Source organism: Rhinolophus sinicus, linkage group LG01 (assembly GCF_036562045.2).
Source record: "Rhinolophus sinicus isolate RSC01 linkage group LG01, ASM3656204v1, whole genome shotgun sequence".
In the NCBI taxonomy this organism is placed as follows: Eukaryota; Metazoa; Chordata; class Mammalia; order Chiroptera; family Rhinolophidae; genus Rhinolophus; species Rhinolophus sinicus.
The window spans coordinates 86,006,674-86,026,163 of NC_133751.1; the positions used below are offsets into that span (position 1 = coordinate 86,006,674).

The window sequence follows — 19,490 nt, forward strand, 5'->3', positions numbered from 1 at the left end:
AGTCTATAGGATGTTTTAGTTGGGAGTGGAGGGTAGGAGTGAAGGTTGAGGGCACTGGCTGAAAATGAGTGAGAAGAGACAGCATTATTCTTCCCTGCAGCTTACTGTAAGGGGAAGAGGAAAGAGAGACAGCTCTTTCCCTTGAACAGGGCAAGACACTATGCTTATCTGAAACAATACAGGATCTGCCAAGCCTTTCATCGGAATTACCGTTTGACTGTTAGCTCCTTTCCTGGGGACCCTTTGTGGGTCAGAGTCCCAGAAAGCAGTTTCCAAACTCTCGGCCTCACGTGGAAAGGTGCTGGCAAGGGTAGTAGATGGCCATCAGCTATGACTAGTTGGCCATCAGCTGTAACCAGTTACCCATTAGCCACTAATATAACTGCTATGGCTACTCTGGTGGTTGGTTGGTTGGCAGAGAAGCAGAGCGCAGATTGCAGATTGTGTGGCTCCTGCTTCCTGTGTCTCCAACCCAGGCGCCAGCGAGAATTTAGTGGTATGACTCCCCTATCTATGGCTCCGTTGGTGTTCCTTTTTGGCCTCACCATATCCTGTGTTCTTGTGTGGGGAGCAGGACTAGAGTCCCTGCATGGACACTCTTTTTCTGATCCTATTTCCTTTTTGCTTTGGATAGTTTGTTTCCCGCCTAGGTGTCCCCAATGGCCCTGCACAATTCCTTTAGGGAGCTGCCTTTAAGTCCCTTGTCACATACCAGGTGCCACACAGAAGGGATTGCCAGAACTCTTGTGCTTTTGGAGGCTTTTATTTCTTCAGCTTTTACACACATTGCTTCCTCCTTCTGTCTGTTCACCCCTATACTGACTTGTGACTTCATTGTTTACTTTCCATTTCCAACTTTGCCTTCCCTTTTAGACTAGATTCTCAGCATTATTTACTTATCCATCATTTTGTCTACACGTTTATCAAGAATTAGGTCCTTTCTGTTCTCTGCCTTGGGCTGCTTATTTTAAACCAGCCCCAGGACTTAGGCTGTTTACTGAAACTGTATCAGTGGAAACCACACATTAAGTTGTTAACCTATGGTTCTGGATCACCTCCTTGGTAAAGGCTTGGCCATTTCATGCCCAAATTAAAGTCCTCCACAGCCAGCCAACCTGGCACTGGAGGCAGAAGAACATTATTCTAATAACTGGAATCCCTGGGCTCATTAACCATTAACAGAGACCACAGCCCAACAGCTGGCTCTGCCTTCAGAGGCCCAACCCCCACGGCTCCGGAGGCCCTCGGAATTCTGTGGTTTATTCTAAAGCACCTGCTAAAGCATTTTCCCAGCAGTTCAGGCCTGCTCCTTTCTAGTGTTCTGTGTGATGACATGGGAAGTATGCATAAAGCACTTTTGCTGAATTATGAAGTATTATGATGGTTATCTTGAGAAAAGCACTTGGGCTCTAGTTTCAGCTGCAACCTGAATTAGCTGCTGCTTTTCATGGAATGCAATTTTTACTTGAGAGAGTGACTGCAAGGCAAACAATGGTTATTCAGATATGGGCATTTGGCAGATATTTTCTCAAAAGAAATGAATGAAAGAAGATTGTCACTTCAAGGAAATCAACTGACAGTGTTTGTTGCCAATGGTAACTTTCAAGTAAGAGAGAGCACCTTTTATATATGGGGTTTGTTTTATGATTTTTCTTAACTTTTCTCTACAAGTATCCAAACTGAAGGCCAGAAAACAACTACCTTTAATTAAGGGACTCTTCCCATATGGTGTTTAGTATTTGAGACAATTCACTTGTGTAATTTATATACCACTTGTGATAAAGGAGCTATTTCCTGTAAAATAGGATTTCAGTGCCAAGAACTACCTTTCAAAATGTGACTTAGCACTTTTATTATCTTACCAGCAAGGGGCAGCAAACAACAATGTTTGTTTGAAATACCAAGCTATTACCTTAAGTTAATTTGGAACTTGTCCTCTTATTTTTTTGTTTAGTGAATGCATCTCTAGCCCCTTTCCCACTCCTAGTGATGCAAAGCTAGAGAGATAGAGCATGAGAGGGACATCCAAAAGAGAAGAGTGAATTGTTAACATTTAAAATACAAGTCTAAGACAAGGATAACATCTGCCAGTCCTTTGTGTTGACAAATGGTGGGTATCTTATAATTTTCAAGTTGGGTCCTAGTAAATGTCACATGCCAAGTTAAGTATATCCACAATATTTATTCACAGTGCATTAATGAGAAGGAAAAGGTGAAAGTAATATCTTGCCATAGTTCTGCATTTCTCACAAAAGAGGGGTTTCTCATCTGAGCTTTAGTCATCTAGTTTTTTCTTTTAATTATTTCATTTTAGTGCATATTTATTGAGCATGTACCATAAGCCAGAAGCCATAGTAGGTATTGGAGAGAAATAATAAAACCGATATGTTATCTGTCCTGCTGCTTTATAGTTGGAAAAGCTAAAAGAGGAGCTAGAGGGACAACCGAAGAGGAGAAATTCTGAACCCCTAGCATGAACAGAGAGTAAGATGCTAGTGAGGAATGGACAAACGTCAAGTCCTCGCACTAGTGAGATGTCTTCAAAAACTTCTTTTAAAACTTCCATTGTTTGTTGATTTTTTCCAATCACAGATGCTGGTGTGAAAAATGTGACTTTGTTTTTCTTCTATCTGAATGAAATCTGTCTTAAGAGCCTATACTGTTTGAAGGATTAAGCTTAATTATTTCCAATAAACTTTATTGCTCTAGGGATTTCTGAGTTATTTCACATTTTATTCAACTTCGGAATCTGCCCTCACTGTTTCTTCCTAGGTTTGAGAAAGTACATCTACTTGTCTTGCTTGATTTATCTCAAAGCTGTGTTGTAATCTTTGAACTGTAACTCATTGGATATGGCACTCACGTGTTCGTTTTCCATGCTCACATCAACATCAAGATGTGATCTGATGTAGTGTCTTCTTGCATTCCTAAGGGCCACTGCAGGGCAGCTGGTTCTCTTTCTCTCTCTCTCTCTCCCTCTCTCTCTCGTGCGTGCGCTCTTGCGCTCTCGCTCTCCCTCCCTCCATCCCTATGTCCCTTCCTCCGACTAATTCTCCATCCTATTTGAGATCTTTGGGGAGAACTCCCATGTCACCACAGGCTGCAAGATGTTCATTGGGCCTGCGTCATACCATTTCCACCCCCATATCCTATGCAACTATATTTAAGAGATTGCTACTGCACTCTTCTGGAATAGAAAATTCTGTGGGAACTCTTAGATCAGGGTCCCAGGAGGAAAGTAGACGGAGAAATTCTTCACTTTCAGCGTTCTCTCAGTACATTCTAGGTTTTCTATTATCCACCCACATACTATGCAATTTAATCACTGTAGGGACTGAATGAGGCAAATATCTTTTTAAATTTGTTCTATGTTATACTTGCATTAAGGTTTTTGAACTTGAAAGCCAACACTTAGCAGTTAGTCCAGAAAAATTTCCTTACATGAAGGAGGGTCAACTAATAAAAAAATGCAGGGAAAAAAAGTATCAAGTAATATTTCACATATTGACCCATATGTTCAACTACGCTGTTATTTAAGAATAAAAATCAAACCAACATATAACTTAATACCTCAAGCATAGTTCTTTTTCCCTTTTAACGCTAAGCTCTTCACAATAGGTCTCCATTTCTCAGCCATCTAACAAGTAATACTTCACAGTCACATGGCATGTATGAGACAGAAATACTTTGAGCATTTTTGTTTCAAGTTCACTTACGTACATCTATATTGGAACTGTTGACCATAAACAAAAATTCACTAGGTAATCTGTCACCAAAAAGATTTTTTTCTAGAAAAAGAAAGGATTGCAATCTGGTATGTGCAGACATAGTGAGCCATGTGCACGAAGAAGGGCCAAGGAGAAAAAGAAAGCCACTTTTACTGGGGGGGAGAGGAAGTGAAGGGGAAAGGCTGTTACACCCATAGAGCTCTGTTGTAACCATAGAGTTCTTCCTACAGGGCTTTTGCAACCGACATAGGGTGTGAGAACTCCTCCACAGTCCCTCTCCCCCACAATTCCTCTCTAGCTTAGGTTTCCATTAAATTTTTGTAGAATATAGGGTATTTTTTCCAGAATTCCAACATCACCTGTGAGTTTTAAGTTTGCCTGCAGAGGGCAGCAAATAGCAGTGCAAAACCTCAGGCTTTGTAGTAGCAGTTGATTATGAATAAAGAGTGCCTGTTAGTTTACATTAAAGTCGACATTGAAAGATTTTCTTGACATAAGGAAGATATTTGTTGCTCATTTATCAAAAATAAAAATGAGTGCAGGCTGGTTATTAGTGAAAAAGTAGTCAAATTTATTTTTGGTAATACTTTATTCCTCTGATACATCTAGATCTTTCTTCTAGACAACAAGGACCTGCTCGCTGCCTCTATAGACTGTCCTCTGCTATTAGACTATCACATAAGTCTGGCACCCAGAATTATAGCCCCTCCAACAAAAATAATTATCTTGTATTTCATTCCTACTTGTGTTTTCTATGGGTAGCGATAATTTACACAGAATAACTACTCCTGTTATATGCACATTATCTTTCAAAGATATATATTATTGAAACCTAATTAGTTAAAATGAAATTACTCATAAAAAGAATAATTTTTATTGCAGGATGGTATTTGTAAAGTAACTTTTACTTAGCTAAGGACAGTGGAATGAAGCAAAATTCCCCAATAACTAAGTCAATGATCAAATAAATAAGTACAAAAGGTGAAGGAGGGTATACCTTACCAGGAGCAATAAAACAAATAAAGGGTCACAAACTAATGCCATAAAGAAATGGGGTCAAAGCAAGACACAGAAAATACTATTATACTGTTTTACACATTCTAAACTTGTCTTCACCTTCCACAAGAATTATTGGGAAAACTGAGTCTAGATTATCCTGAAAATTATCACTTACATCTTCTAACTTGGAAATATGTGGACTGAGGACTTAAGTAGGTAGCCCTGAGAAAAATGAGGAGAGACCCACTGTAATACAACCCTAACTTCAGAAGAGATAAGAAGCCTATAGGCTTAATATCTTTAATGGAATTGTGCAACGTTGGAGTGACAGCCAATCCAAGAATCCCCTCATGATAGAACCTCAGAAAAGAACTCAGATGCTGGCTCGCCAGGAGGTGTAGCACACCTCCACAGCAGTGCTCCACCTCTGCCATCCCAGCATGCTCAGCCTCCACCCCAGTTATCCCTGTTTGCTCATATGTTTGGTTACAGATAAGATGGGAAGTGAATCAATACTGTTTTGAGCTGGGCAGTAATACCTGACGATAAATGTGATCAAGGTAAAAAACTAATCACATGGCAATTATGAAACTATAGTAGAGTGAAAAAGGAAAAACGGGAAAGAATAGAAGGAAGGAAACAAGAAAGAAAGGTAGAGAATTTATGGTTCATAATATTCAAAAGTATGCAAGTAAGCATAACTCAAACTACAGAGGCAGAGTCCCCATAAGTATTTTATGCTATGCAGTGACATAGTAACAAATAACCCCCAAAACGAAACTCTAAAAACCACGATGATTAGAATTAAAAGGTTAAAAGGAAATGTCAGAGATAAGAAAACAATCTGAGAACTGAGCCATAGTTGTAGATTGAACAAATAAGTTGTAACATCAGAAATAGCAAGGGGAAAAATAGAATAAAATGGAGTAAAGTCTTGAGATAATTGTAATGAATGCAGGAGAAAAAGTAAATTTACAGCAATTTTATTTCCATTACTGGTAACAATAATAATCACCTGATGAACTAAGTACTTGAACTGATCCTATTGCTGAAAACAACTAAAACTGCTGAGCAAAAATATTTTAATTATCTTAAATGCATGCAAATATTGCACACACAAAAAAAGTAAGTACTACTTAGGTCTAAATTAAATTACTGACAGGAACTCGGAGAGGTAAGTAAAGCACTGAGGTTTGCTTTTTGCCCTAATGGCACTGCTGAGCTCAGTTGATTTCAAGCATTATTATATATTTTTAAAGACATTTATTCAGCATCATGATCAGACTAATACATTTAGCAGTCAACAGCATGGGTGCAAAAACAAACAAACAAACAAAAAACAAACAAACAAACAAAAACTACATTCAAACCCTTTGTTGGAATGCTTTACACTTTCCACAGAACAGAAACTAAAATAATCTGTTATACAATTAGTCATAAATACAGTCCTCGAATTTTTTGCCCATACACATGAGTATTGTCTAAAACATGTCTTCTTTGTAGCAACTCGGCCCTGCCACCACTGTGCTTGGCTGAGTTCACAAATCTGTTGTAACTTGTAGCTTCCCTATTACTTCTCTGGCTTTCCTCTCCTGCTAAGCTTTGTTTCCTGGCAGTAATTAATACCTTCTGGCACTGCCATAGCTACGGCTGCTGCTGGAACAGCCATAGCCACCTTAGTTTCGTGTTTGGCAAAATATTGTCCTCTACTACCATAGGGGCCAGAGCTTCTGCTTCCAAAGTTTCCTCCTTTCATGGGTCTAAAATTTAAAGATTGATTGTTGTAATTGCCAAAATCGCAGCTACCGCCACCTCCAAAATTGCTTCCATTATTACCAAATCCATTATAGCCATGCCCACTACCACCATAATATCCTCACCACGACTGCCACCAAAGCCACCTTGACCACTGAAGTTTCCTCTGCGACCAACATTGTCATTCCCACCAAAACCACCTCCTCGACCACTACTGAAGTTTCCAGAACCACTTCGACCTCTTTGACTGGATAAAGCACTAGCCATCTCTAGCTTAGATAGGGCTTTCCTTACGTCACAGTTGTGGCCATTCACAGTGTGGTATTTCTGAATGACAGTCTTGTCTACAGAATCATGGTCATCAGAGGTTACAAAAGCAGGGCTTCTCTTCTTGCCACTGCCTCGGTCAGTCATGATTTCAATCACTTCAATTTTCCCATACTATTCAAAATCATCTCTTAGATGATGTTCTTCAGTATCTTCTTTAATACAACAGACAAAAATCTTTTTCACAGTTAAGTGGGCACCAGGTCTTCGAGAATCGTCTCCTGAGACAGCCCTCTCTGGTCCCACAACTCTTCCCTCCATCTGTGTGGCCTTGCCTGCATGGCTGCACCCACCTCCTCCACACAGTGTAGGTGACAAACCCAAAGCCTCTGGAGCGCTTGGTGTTTGGGTTTCTCATCATCACACAGCCTGAGTTCCCCACTGCTCAAAATGGCTCCTCAGACTCTCATCGGTTGTTTCAAAGCAGAAACCTCCAATGAAGAGCTTCCGCATCTGTTCAGACTCTTTGGGAGACTTTGAGTTATAGACATGACGATCACGGGAAGGGAGATTTGAACAATGCTTCCTCGGTGGCGTCCACCGATAGAAAGGAGCGATCTAACAAACGTATCTCAAGCATTAATTTTTAAGGTTTCAGGGATGGGAGACAGAGCCCTTACCCCACTCAAGTTAGCGATTATATTAGGTAACCCCATTTAAATAAAACTGGACCCTAAAGTGTTATACTCCAGTTTAAAAATGAACTAGAAATACATCCTGACACCAATATAGAACTCAAAAAGGAAAATTGCCCATCTTGAAATTTGAACATTGCAAAAGGATTTTTCCTGAAAATTCATAACCACAGTCTGGCTTCCATTTAAGTTTGTATCCTGAATTCACATCCACTGGTATTATGAAACACACACAAACGGAAGCAAACAACTTCAAGTCAATAATTTAAATTAATACAGCACTGATAATGTCCACTGGTGTCTAACAGAAGCAAATGTTAATCCCCCTATGAAGAAATCCACCTTATCACAGGCTCAAAGAATTTCCACAGATAAAAGTTCACATGAAAATGAAAACTCAAAGAGAAAAAAAAAGAAAAAAAGTCAATAAACACATAGCGAAATAAGGCACCAAGAAGGAGAGCAAGCAAAAACAACATAAAGGTTCAAAAGTCTTCAGATATACGAATTGTTACAGAAAAAATAAAAATAAGTTCACTTAAAATGTTTTAAAATACAAAAGGGCATAAAATCATGAGTAAAGGATAAATAGATGTGTAAGAAAACCGTCATGCAGGGTCTCAGCTCCCGCTCCCCGCACAAGAACGCAGGATGTGGTGAGCTAAAAAGCAACACCAACGGAGCCATAGATAGGGGAGTCATACCAATATATTCTCACTGTCGGCTGGGTTGAAGACACAGGAAGCAGAAGCCACACAACCCACAGCCTGCCATCCGCTTCTCTGCCAACCAACCCAATTGCTAGCTGCAATCCGCTGTCTGCTTCTCTGCCAACCCACCACCAACCAACCCCCTAGCGTAGCCACAGCAATTATATTGGTGGCTAATGGCTAACTGGTTACAGCTGATGGCCAACTAGTCACAGCTGATGGCCATCTACTACCCAAGCCAGCACCTTTCCACATGAGGCTGAGAGCCTGGTAACTGCTCTCTGGGACTCTGTCCCCACAAAAACCCAACACTTCTAGAAATGAAAAATTAATAGATATTTAAAACTCAATGGGTGGTTTACACCACATTGTCTATAACTGACATCCAGAGATAGAAAGAAGTAAAAACTATAAAGAGACATTAAGGACAGAATAAGATATCTCACACATATCTAATTGGAATTATAGAAGTAAGGGAGGGGAGGGGAGGAAGAGAGTGGAAGAAGGGAGGAGAGGGAAGCGAGAGAAGGAGAGAAAGAGAGAAGATGGGATAGAGGTTATATTTGAAGACATTGAGAGTTTTAGAACTTGTGAAAGAAAACAAGCAAAGAAATACTGTCTTATTCTTTCCCCCAAATATTTGGAAAAGAGCTAGAGAAACCCATGCTGTAAATCCTGAGCAAGGCTTTGTTGTCTTTTTTTAGTTAATTGGAAAGCTTTTATTTTAGTTGACACTTGTAAGATCCTTTAAGACCCGTGTCAACACGTGATATGTGTATCTTTCTACATATGCACACAGGCAAACGTGGTATTCCAATTGTGCGGGTATCACAATGTCAAATTCAGCTGAGTTAAGTTGACAAAGCACAAGATACAGTTTGCTCCAAAGACTCAAAAAAAAAAAAAAAAAGATTCACTGTGTGGTAAAATGGTTACCTCAAGCTGAGTAGTAGGCAATAAATACCGCGGCCTTTGTACTGTTAAGTGATTCTGCATGAACATTGTCGCTGATGCGAAGCGCAAAGATTAGCGTACTCAAGGAACCGGCGGGGCTCCTGTGATTGCGCATGCTCCAACTCCAACCCCGCGATCTCCTTTGATCAAAACCAACTTCTTTGAGTGAGACCAACCCCCAAAGCGAACGCAAGGGGGCAGATGCGGTTGTGTTGTGGGTCTGAGGTCTGCAGAGAGACGCTCGCTAGCTAGACCTTTGGCTCCAGATTCCATTTGACATCTCAGCAATCAAGTCGCAAAAACTCTCCAAAACTGCGCTATCTAAATTACAGCCCTGTATACTAAATTGATATTAAAATCAAAAGAAGGAGGAGGACGGGCAGAGAAGAGGAGAAGAAGAAACAAATAAAACCAAACAAATTCACATCTCTCCAGGTACAATTACCCACCCATTCAGGAGTATTAGGGAATAGGTGCAAAGGATCCCTCCCCCCCCTCCCCCCCACACACACATACACTGTTTCCTTCTAACGTAGTTTCCTTAATAATTAATGATGACATATCATTCTCTATAGTATATGTGTAACCCTAATTTATTTAACCGGCACTATAACCTTTTTTTCTTGTCCTCTGAATGCCAACGCTTCTTTCACTTTGTCTTTATCAAGATTTATTTGAGGGCTGAAAGGTGAAAGAAGCTGTTTCTTAGAATCTAATACATAATTCAATGTGATTACACTCAAAACTGTACTTAAAAGATTGGAAGTCAGAATAAAACTATGTAAGGATGAAGAATACTCCCACTGTTTGAATATTCCCCATTTGCACTTGAATGTTATTTATTAACAGTATTTCTCAGTAACTAATTTTTACTGATTATGTTTTTCATTCAGGAAAATAAAAGGAAATGTCTTTGTTCTAAATGGAGTTTTATAAGTAAGAATGTAAATTGTTTAAATGCAGTGAGGTGAAGGACCAGAAGTGAAATTATTGTAGGTTATATGGTAAAATAAGAGAGACTCATTTTATAGTTCAGTATTCCACAAACGCTATGAAAAACATTTAGACACTTAACATCTATGTCTGTGGCATATTTCTATTCTCCTTGTGTAGTTTTTTTTTTTAATAAAAAACAACAGAATGCTATAGAATATTTTGAGATCATTAAGTTAAAGCCAATACTCATTATTTAAAGAATATGATTTATTTCACATTTTACTCTGTGTATTTAATAGCAACAAACTGTAGATTTCCATACTTCATAGACTGTTAAAATTAATGTTTGAACATTTTCTATAGTTTAGGCAATTGCTATTAAAACTGTTAAAATAAATGTAAGTGGTTTTCCATGTCTTTTTTTACTAAAGATAATAACTGTATTATTTTTCATCGATGGAAAATTTTGAGAAAAAATGCATTTAAAGTTTGTGCTCAGGTTTAATAGTGTACATATACAACTCTAGTTCAGCCATTACTCAGTGGCAAATACAAATATGTATAAGAGTTGATTATCCAACCCAAGCCTCCAGATCTTTCGCTTATGACACACTATGAGAACAGGGAAAAGGCAGAAGATCCTTAATACATGCATACACCTACAAGTGGAGTTATTTTTGTGTAAGTATGGCAAGTAGAATAGATAGTATTTAAACTTTTAGATTGATAGGAAGATATAATACAAAAGAAAATCAAGCTTAACACAAAAAGTCATTGCTGAGTTCAGGTTTATATTTTGAAACATTGGCATAAATGAAAACACAAGAGACAAAAATATAAACTTGCCATTTACCTTTTATTCCCCCTTTTAAGGAGTATGTAATTAGAATCAAGTTCGTGGATGAAGGGCCAACCAGACAGACAGGCCTGTGGAGAACAAGTTCCGTTCAGTAGCCAGACCTCATACACTGTGTTCCTCAACGTTGGAGTGATTCTTGGGTGCTTGCTACAGAGTTGGGCAGTTTTAAAGGGTTGGTATTTCTCTGTTTGGTCAGCCTAAGAATGCTTGTACCGCAGTTATATAGGATGGTGAGTAGGTGTGGGTCCCAATTACTTATTACGTCTTTTAAGATGCTTGAGCTAAGTGAAAATGCTAAGAAATGTTTCTCTAGCTTTGAAAAAATATACAGAATGATTTCTAGTATTCCTCAGGAATTAAGAATTGTTCCTTTTGAGCTGAGGAACATATTTTATTTTCTACTTCTCTGCAGAGATATTTCCTATTCAAAAATGATATCCTCTTTTCATCCACACACAAGTTGTGGAACAGCAAGGGACTGGGGCCAGGAAGGGTGTATGAAGAGGAGTGATTTCACAACAGGTGGACTGGAAGCCAGCCACTGAATTCTAATATGACCAAGTACATTTATTTATATCTGTTTTAGAATAGCAATCAAAGTATTATCTTTAGAAATAGGCAATTTAAAGCATTTTATATAGTACATGTATGATTTATAATGTATAATTGCCAACCCGCATATTGAAATTTATCATTATGCATAAATATTTCCAAAAATTAATGTTCTATGAATTTCATGTATGTCATTGCCAGTAAGATATTCCCTAACCATCAAAACATAAGGAGTAATTTTCTATTATTTATAAAACCTCTCAGTATCCTTCCTGATAATATTACCTCTCAGTTTCCTTCCTGATAATAATTCACTTGTATTTCTTTTTATTAAATTTAGGAATAAAGATAAATCAACTGTAACTATATTTTAGTTACTACTAGAACATAGTGAAATGGACCAGGCTCACTTAGAGAAGGAGACCAGTACTCAAAAATATTTGGGATAGGTATGGAAGGAAAGAAAAATAACATATATTCTTTAAGTAACTTGCATTATTATCTTTAGTTGGTATAAAACCAAACACTCATGAAGAAATTAGCGCTATTAAAAACAGGCAAGGAATTATTGAAGATAACATTGTATCTTCATAATATTGAAGAGACAATTTCAGTTTCAAGAAAGAAATGGAATTTAACCTGTGTTTTTCAGGATAGGTTACTTAAACATCAAGCAGATGGAGGGCACTTCAGGTGGGAGGTAAAAACTAAAAGCAAAATAATAGCAATGGAGACAAGAACGAGCATTGCACATGGTGAGGACAGAGAAGGGAGGGAGTGGATTAAAGAGAGCATTGTTGGGGGTAGGGACAGTGATAAATAAATATTCTAGAGAGTGGTATCTTTTGTTATTACTATTAAGACCCTAAAGGCAAGCAAGAAAGTTTGGATGCAATGTAATAAGCAATAGGGAGCCATTATTGAGTAGTTTTTTTTCATATTTTAATATTCTTATATAAATTAGTAGTGTTTTTTTCTTACACTCAGTGGAGCCTAAAATTAAGTCTCCTGTTTTGTTTTCATCAACTGAGAATTCTCATTTCAAATGAAAATTTCCCCTTTAGTATTTACAGGACTGAAATACAACACTAATCCTGAAATATATGGGAAATCACCTCTGAATATATCGATAGGAGAAATTAATGCCAGAATAATTGCAGTTATGATTTTAATAGGGTAAAAGGATTGCATGGTATCCTTCTAGAAAGATAAAAATACTAACAGAAATGGGAGGATAGAGCAAAGGAAGAGTCTGGTGAGTGCCTACCAGGGCGGCATTTCTGTAGCTGCGGGTAAGGTTGTTGGGAGTTACAGCTCACTAAGGATAGAGTTTGCAGGGAGAGCTGGGAGAAGGAGGCCACCAACAACTTGATTCTCTCCAGACTCAGAAACAGGCAGTGCAAGGTGCAGAGAACCAGGTTCCATGTCAGTGCACTCTGACTCATTCCAGCCCTGCTAGAGAGAAGACTCCTACTAATAATAATACTAATTTACATTGGTAGTCCTTTAGTGTTTTTCAAGAGGTTTTGCTTTATATTACTCTAGCTCCTTAATCTTTCAGCTCTAATCTGAAGAAAGTGGGATAGATAAAACTTGCATTAAGTTCATGATTAGCAGAATCAGGATTCCCATTTAGCTTTTTCTGATTTCAAATCTAGAGAGTTCTCTCCTCTAAATTGCTGCTTCTTATGTGATGAAAAATATTTATTCTTTGCCCTACCAAAGTCTAAATAATATGCTGATTGAGAATAGATTTTTAAAAAGATTTTTATTAAAAAATATAGTTAGTATACAATTTTATACTCACTTCAGGTGTGTGCCATAGTTATTCAACATGAATATACCAGAAGAAGTGATCACCATGGTAAGTCCAGCAACCATCTGACACCGTACTATACTATCGCAGTATTATTGATTATATTCCCCACGCTGTACATTACATCCCCATGACTTATTTGTTTTCTATCTGGAAATTTGAACCTTTTATTCCCCTTAACCTCCCCCCCCTTTTAAAATTTTTCAAATACTGTTGACATTCAATAGTATTTTATATTAATTTCAGGTGTATGGCATATGGTTAGACATTTATATAAACTAAGAGAGGTCCCCCTGATTAGTCTCGTACCGACCTGGCACTATACGTAATTATTATCAACTATATCCCCTATGCTTTACTTTACATCCCCGTGATTATTTTGTAACTACCAATTTGTACTTCTTAATCTCTTCAACTATTTTACCATCTCCTCTAAGCCCCCTTTCATCTATCACCCTGATAAATTTAGTACCCATCTGACACCGTACATAGTTATTACCATATTATTGACTATATTCCCTATGCCTTACTTGACATCTCATGACTACTTTGTAACAACTAACTTGTACTTCTTAATCACTTCCCATTTTCCACTCACCCCCTTAACCCCATTCCCATTTGGCAACCATCAAAATGTTCTCTGTATCGATGAGTTTGTTTTTGTTTTGTTTATTTTGTTCTTTAGATTCCACATACACGCAAAACCATGCTCCATCTGTCTTTCACTGTCTGATACTCCACTCAGCACAATACCTTCCAGGTCAGGTCCATCTGTGCCACTGCAGATGATGAGAACCCATTCCCTCCCTGGCCGAGCAATATTCCACTGTATATGTGTACCAACTTCTCTTTATCTATTCCTCTATCGATGGACACCAGGCTGCCTTCACCTCTTGGCCATTGTAAACAATGCTGCAATGAGCATATAGATTCACACGTGCCCTCAAAGTAACCTTTTTGGTTTCTTCGGATAAATCCTAGGAAGTGGGATTACTGGGTCCTTCTTTTTCTCTTGTTATAGCCTTTGTTTAAAGTTTGTTTTGTTTGGTGCTACCTCAGCTTTTTTTTCCTATCCCTTTACTTTCAATCTGTGTGTGTCTTTCAATCTGAAGTGAGTCTCTTGTAGGCCACATATTTAAGGGCTTTGTTTTCACATCCATTCAGCCACCCTATGTCTTTTGATTGGAGCATTTAATCCACTTACATTGAAAACAATTGTTAATAGATATGTAGCTATTACCATTTTATTATTCATATTTTGTATCCTTTTTTATTTTTTCCTGTCTTAAAGAAGTCCCTTTAACATTCCTTGTAATGCTTATTTGATGGTGATGAACTTTAGCTTTTTCTTGTCTGGGAAGCTCTTTATCTGTCCTTTGATTCTAAATGATAGCTTAGTTGAGTAGAGTAATCTTGGTTGTAGGTCCTTGCTTTATTACATTGAATATTTTATGCCAATCCCTTTTGGCTGGCAAAGTTTCTGTTGAGAAATCAGCTGACAGTCTACGGGAGCTCCCTTGTAGGTAACTAACTGCTTTTCTCTTGCTGTTTTTAAGATTCTTTCATTCTCTTTAACCTTTGGCATTTTAATTATGATATGTCTTGGTGTGGGCCTGTTTGGGTTCATCTTGTTTGGGACTCTCTGTGCTTCCTGGGCTTGCATATCCATTTTCTTCAGCAGGTTAGGAACATTTTCAGTCATTATTTATTCAAACAGATTCTCAATCCCTTGCTTTCTCTCTTCTTCTGGTACCCCAGTTATGTGAATGTTGTTATGTTTGATGTTGTCCCAAAGGTCTGTTAAAGGATCCTCAGTTATTTGTTTTTCTTCTTTTCTTTTCCTTTTTGTTGTTCTGATTGGGTGTTTTCTGGTACTTTGTCTTTCAAATCGCTGATTCGATCCTCTGCTTCATTTAGTCTGCTGGTGATTCCTTTTAGTGCATCTTCATTTGAATTATTGTATTCGTCACCTCTGACTGGCTCTTTTTTATGGTTTCTATGTCCTTTTTTGTGCTTGCTATCTATTTGTTGAAGAGATAAATTCCTTGAGCATCCTTATAACATTGTTTTGAACTCTATCTCTCGAGGTTTGCTTGTTTCGATTTTGTTTAGTTCTTTTTCTGGAGTTTTCTCCTGTTCTTTCATTTGGGATGTATTTCTTTGTTTCCTCATTTTGGCTTCCTCTCTGTGTTTGTTTCTATGTATTAAGTAGGGATGCTATGTCTCCCAGTCTTGTCTGGTGGCCTTATGTAGTAGGGATCCTATGGGGTTCAGTGCCACAATGTCCCTGATCACCTGAACCAGGTGCTCCAGCAGTGTCCCTTGTATGGGCTGTGTGTACCCTCCTGTTATAGTTGAGCCTTGATTGCTGTTGGCATGTCAGTGGGTGGTATTGCTCCTCAGGCTCACTGGCTGTGGGGTTTGGTTATGTCCATAGCCTATGGGCTGCTGTGTGGGGGCTTATCTCATGCAGCAGTGTTCCCCCCAGTGGTTTCTGGTGCCTCTTTAGCCTGCCCTTTGTGTGTGCCACATGTGGGGTTAATTGGTCTTCTGTGGTCTGAAGCCAACCTCCAAGTATGCTGGTTCTGGGGCCTCTTGGGAGGGGCTCTGGTGCAGGCCCAGGTCAGCCACTGCCTGTGACTGGCTGGGGAGTAGCTGGTAGGAGCTACGAAGCAATCCATGGTTGGTCACTGCTTGTGCTTGCTGTACCTGTAGGTGTATGGGAGAAGCCATGCTGCAAACTGAAGATGGTTGCCAGGTCTTAGGTAGCTCCGCAAAAAGCCAGGACACTCTAAGACCTGCTGCCACCTGCCAGCTTCTGTAAGGTTCAGCTGCTGATGAAGCCTCCTGTGGTACGCAAGTTGGGTAGGAAGGGTCTCAGTGAGTCAGCAGGGTGGAGCAGTGGAGCTCACTAGGCCAATCAGATTCAGAATGGCCTGTGGGGGCGGGCTCAACACAGGAAAGATGGTGCCTGCCTGCCAGCTGCATGAGAGAAGGGTCCCACACAGGGAAAATGGGGATTGTTCCTTCAGTCCTCACCTCGAAGTTACACAGTTAGGTCCCTCCCCATATGTTTCTGATGCCCCCAGAGTCCCTGTCCCTCTGCCGAAGCCCAGGGTGAGTGCCTGTGTGGGCCTTTTTAAAGGATGTCTGGTTTTACACAGCCGTCTGTCCCACCCAGATGATCAGAATTCCCACTGTTTTTCACAGCCGGAAGTTGTGGGGGTTCCTCTTCCCAGCACCGGTACTCTGAGCTGGGGAGCCTGGTGTTGGGGGCTGAGGTCCATTGCTGTCTGTGGGGAACCTCTGTGGCTGAGATTATCCCTCTCGATTTTCAACTGCCACTGGGAAGTTTGAGACCAGCTCGTTTTACGTCTCTGCCCCTTCTACCAGTCTCGCTGTGGCTTCTTCTTTGTACCCTTCATAAAAAACACCTGTTCAGCTAGATTTCAGATGGTTCTCCAGGTTAATTGTTTTATAATTTAGTTGCAATTTTGATGTGTTCACGGGATAAGGCAAGCACAGCATTTGTCTACTTCACCATCTTGGATCTCCATGCTTGAGAATAGATTTTAAGTTATTGTCTTTTCTCTGAATGCTTTATAATCCACTCAGCAATGTTGATGTGATATTTTACTTCTGTTCAATTCTGCATTAGGCACTTTTCATGTAATAGCAAAGTAGTTTTCTTGATTCTGAGTGGGACTCTACTAGTGAAATTTTGACAAAATTTCATTTTCACTTACTGTAACTATGTCCCGCAAAACACTTAACTAGCTAGCTAGGAACTTTCCGTGGTCTCTGGAAAAGCTGTGAGCTCCACCTTCATTAGAACAACAGAAACTTGCTGAAGACTCAGACTCTTGGGCTCCACTCTGGACTGACAGACTTAGAATCTTTGGAATCTGCCTTTGTAACCAGCATCTCCAGTGATTCTTCTGCATATCAGTTTTTAAAAATCTGAGATTAGAATTACTCCTCCTTCCTTTTGAAGAATTACCCTCCTCTTCTTCCTCCTTCATCATCAAGTTCAATAATGTGCTGTGCTAAGTGTGGAGATCTTCCCCATGCTCATACCAATTCAGTCCTTCTTAACATCTGCAAAGTGAGACACACACATACACACACACACATATACACACACACACACACATACACACAGTGACCATTTGTTCTTCATGTTGGTTGGCTTGATTAAGATTCTAAGGGATCTGTGATCCTAGTTTTTTAATTAATTAATTAACTAATTAATTAATTATTGTGTGTGTGTGGGGGGGGTAAGGGGTAGGGAGGAGTAAAATTTTCCTTTATTAATTGGGTTGGGGTGAGTGAAGCCCCAAGGCAGCAGACCCAGCAATGTAATAGTATTACAACTATGTGATAGTAATGATGAAACACATAAAATATGATATAATAATAAGCACAACTTTGAATTTTAATTATATATAGTTCAGAAATATTAATAGAATATAACGAAAAGGATATTGGAGAGCATAGGAAGAAAGATATAGAAAGCTTTGCAGTGTCTACATAAACTACTACGGTCATTTTGTTGCCTTTTCATAGGCGGAAATTCTCCATGGTAGAAATTGGATGTGACTAAACACAAGCTTTAATGAAAGGCTGCTTTGACTAGATACATTGTTGTGGCTGTTGATAAAGATAACATTATACATTTTTTCCCTCAGAATTTGTATGATTTCTGGCCTAACCAGAGGTTAATTCTTTGAAAAAATTTTCATCCTTCCCAGGTGGATTTCAAGTACTATCATGTTTTGTACAAAGAGAATATTATATATCAATAACCAAACACTTATTATAATGTTGGGAAATATTTTTCTCAACAATTGCTCATTTTAAATAACGGGAGAAAGCATATTGATTCTCAAGACCAAGAAAAATGATCACAATATCATAAGAAAACATTTATTTTGTTCATGACAGAAATATTAACTTGTTTTTAGGAATAGTTTCTGGCAAAATAAAAGCCTGAATATAATCATTTTAGTTATTAGGATCATATTAGAAACAAATTAATTTAAGTGGACACGTTTTGAATTGTTTTGAAGGAGTAGTTTTGAAGGACTTTATATTAAGGAAAAATCCTTTAAGTTTCCTTTCTACTACATTACAGTAAACCTGATTCTCTACCTGTAAACTGAAAAAGATCTTACATAAATTCATGAAGAAACTATTCATTCCTTGAAGTAGAGGAAAGCATGTCAGGAAGAAGCATATGACACCCCCACTTTTATGATATTTGATTGAGCAAGTCAATACATTTCCTAGTAATTAGCTTCCAATTAATGGTCCACTTATTTTTGACAGAAAACTCTTGGATACAGAGGGACAAGTTATTATTATTATTTTTTTAATTGGGGAATGTTGGGGAGCGATATGTTTTTCCAGGACCCATGAGCTCCAAATCAAGTTGTTTTCATTGTGTGTGAACACACAATGGGATTTATAGATGATGTAATACAGAATTGTACACCTGAAATCTATGTAATTTTACTAACAATTGTCACCCAATAAATTTAATTTAAAAAAAAAAATCAAGTTGTTTTCAATCTTAGTTGTAGAGGGCACAGCTCAGCTCCAAGTCAAGTTGTTTTCTTCAATTTAGTTGTGGAGGGCGCAGCTCACTGCCTCATGTGGGAATTGAACCAGAGACTTTGGTGTTATGAGCACTGCATTCTAACCACGGAGCCAACCCGCCGTTCAGAGGGGCAAGTTTAAGAATGAACCCATAACTATGGGGACTGTGGTCTGCTAAGGGAAATTTTAAATTTGGAAGTGATATAACTGATATAAGCAAGAATGTGGAAGTGGGCCCCAAGACAGCTTTTCTTCATTTGCAAGCAAGGAACGTGAACACCCTAGAGCACATGGGGGTGTGGGGAGGAAGTCAAGTTCACCAAAATAGGGGAAGGAAGATTAGTTTTGGAGATTCAGAATGGAAACTGATCTTACATAAGGACTGACCCATCAACTGCCAATACCTGGATAAACTGTTCATGCTATGGATTTGACCTCATGAGTTTGTTGTGAAACAAAACAAACTATTTAGGTAGGCAATCCATAATCTTACACCAGTCTTATATTAAATACCATATTTCATTAGCAGAAGTAGGTTTTCAAACATGATTTGTACATAACTATGCTGAATGATAGAGTATTGGGCTGAATTTAGTATCTAGTAGTTTGGCTTCCTATTTT

The 19,490-nt window shown here is 38.7% G+C and overlaps 1 pseudogene; it reads right to left on the bottom strand.

Moving 5' to 3' along the window:
* Positions 1-6,346: 6,346 nt before the first annotated feature.
* On the bottom strand, positions 6,347-9,156 carry LOC109454639 (heterogeneous nuclear ribonucleoprotein A1; annotated as a pseudogene).
* Between the last annotated feature and the right edge of the window lie 10,334 nt (positions 9,157-19,490).